The 2,500-nt window shown below is 54.2% G+C and overlaps 1 protein-coding gene across 1 annotated transcript in view; it reads right to left on the bottom strand.

Annotated features, from left to right (window-relative positions):
* LOC121275089 (myosin-6-like) overlaps positions 1–2,500 on the bottom strand; it is a 48,854-nt gene that overhangs the window by 11,360 nt on the left and 34,994 nt on the right. The window lies entirely within an intron of this gene.

Here is a 2,500-nt window from a genome sequence, read left to right as displayed (position 1 = left end):
TCTCTCGCTACTGTCACACTCTGTCTCTCCCTCTCTCGCTACTGTCACACTCTGTCTCTCCCTCTCTCGCTACTGTCACACTCTGTCTCCCTCTCTCGCTACTGTCACACTCTGTCTCTCTCTCTCGCTACTGTCACACTCTGTATCTCCCTCTATCGCTACTGTCACACTCTGTCTCTCCCTCTCTCGCTACTGTCACACTCTGTCTCTCCCTCTCTCGCTACTGTCAACACTCTGTCTCCCCTCTCTCGCTACTGTCACACTCTGTCTCCCTCTCTCGCTACTGTCACACTCTGTCTCTCTCTCTCGCTACTGTCACACTCTGTCCTCCCCTCTCTCGCTACTGTCACACTCTGTCTCTCCTCTCTCGCTACTGTCACACTCTGTCTCTCTCCCTCGCTACTGTCACACTCTGTCTCCCTCTCTCGCTACTGTCACACTCTGTCTCCCTCTCTCGCTACTGTCACACTCTGTCTCTCCCTCTCTCGCTACTGTCACACTCTGTCTCTCCCTCTCTCGCTACTGTCACACTCTGTCTCTCCCTCTCTCGCTACTGTCACACTCTGTCTCTCCCTCTCTCGCTACTGTCACACTCTGTCTCTCCCTCTCTCGCTACTGTCACACTCTGTCTCTCCCTCCTCGCTACTGTCACACTCTGTCTCTCCCTCTCTCGCTACTGTCACACTCTGTCTCTCCTCTCTCGCTACTGTCACACTCTGTCTCTCCTCTCTCGCTACTGTCACACTCTGTCTCTCCTCTCTCGCTACTGTCACACTCTGTCTCCTCTCTCGCTACTGTCACACTCTGTCTCTCCCTCTCTCGCTACTGTCACACTCTGTCTCTCCTCTCTCGCTACGTCACACTCTGTCTCTCCCTCTCCTCCTACTGTCACACTCTGTCTCTCCTCTCTCGCTACTGTCACACTCTGTCTCTCCCTCTCTCGCTACTGTCACACTCTGTCTCTCTCTCTCTCGCTACTGTCACACTCTGTCTCTCCCTCTCTCGCTACTGTCACACTCTGTCTCTCCCTCTCTCTCTACTGTCACACTCTGTCTCCCTGTCTCACTACTGTCACACTCTGTCTCTCCTCTCTCGCTACTGTCACACTCTGTCCTCCCTCTCTCGCTACTGTCACACTCTGTCTCTCCCTCTCTCGCTACTGTCACACTCTGTCTCTCCCTCTCTCGCTACTGTCACACTCTGTCTCTCCCTCTCTCGCTACTGTCACACTCTGTCTCTCTCTCTCGCTACTGTCACACTCTGTCTCCCTCTCTCGCTACTGTCACACTCTGTCTCCCTGTCTCGCTACTGTCACACTCTGTCTCTCCCCCTCTCGCTACTGTCACACTCTGTCTCTCTCTCTCGCTACTGTCACACTCTGTCTCTCCCTCTCTCGCTTCTGTCACACTCTGTCTCTCTCTCTCGCTACTGTCACACTCTGTCTCTCCCTCTCTCGCTACTGTCACACTCTGTCTCTCCCCCTCTCGCTACTGTCACACTCTGTCTCTCTCTCTCGCTACTGTCACACTCTGTCTCTCTCTCTCGCTACTGTCACACTCTGTCTCCCTCTCTCGCTACTGTCACACTCTGTCTCTCCCCCTCTCGCTACTGTCACACTCTGTCTCTCCCTCTCTCGCTACTGTCACACTCTTTTTCTCCCTCTCTCGCTACTGTCACACTCTGTCTCTCCCTCTCTCACCAACGTCACACTCTGTCTCCCTCTCTCGCTACTGTCACACTCTGTCTCTCCCTCTCTCGCTACTGTCACACTCTGTCTCTCCCTCTCTCGCTACTGTCACACTCTGTCTCTCTCTCTCGCTACTGTCACACTCTGTCTCTCCCTCTCGCTACTGTCACACTCTGTCTCTCCCCCTCTCGCTACTGTCACACTCTGTCTCTCTCTCTCGCTACTGTCACACTCTGTCTCTCTCTCTCGCTACTGTCACACTCTGTCTCTCTCTCTCTCGCTACTGTCACACTCTGTCTCTCCCTCTCTCGCTACTGTCACACTCTGTCTCTCCCTCTCTCGCTACTGTCACACTCTTTTTCTCCCTCTCTCGCTACTGTCACACTCTGTCTCTCCCTCTCTCACCAACGTCACACTCTGTCTCCCTCTCTCGCTACTGTCACACTCTGTCTCTCCCTCTCTCGCTACTGTCACACTCTGTCTCTCCCTCTCTCGCTACTGTCACACTCTGTCTCTCCCTCTCGCTACTGTCACACTCTGTCTCTCCCTCTCTCGCTACTGTCACACTCTGTCTCTCCCTCTCTCGCTACTGTCACACTCTGTCTCTCTCTCTCGCTACTGTCACACTCTGTCTCCCTCTCTCGCTACTGTCACACTCTGTCTCTCCCTCTCTCGCTACTGTCACACTCTGTCTCCCTGTCTCGCTACTGTCACACTCTGTCTCTCCCCCTCTCGCTACTGTCACACTCTGTCTCTCCCTCTCTCGCTACTGTCACACTCTGTCTCTCCCTCTCTCACCAACGTCACACTCTG

The sequence above is a fragment of the Carcharodon carcharias genome, assembly GCF_017639515.1.
Source record: "Carcharodon carcharias isolate sCarCar2 chromosome X unlocalized genomic scaffold, sCarCar2.pri SUPER_X_unloc_2, whole genome shotgun sequence".
Taxonomy (NCBI): domain Eukaryota; kingdom Metazoa; phylum Chordata; class Chondrichthyes; order Lamniformes; family Lamnidae; genus Carcharodon; species Carcharodon carcharias.
This window is presented reverse-complemented; position numbering and strand designations above follow the sequence as displayed.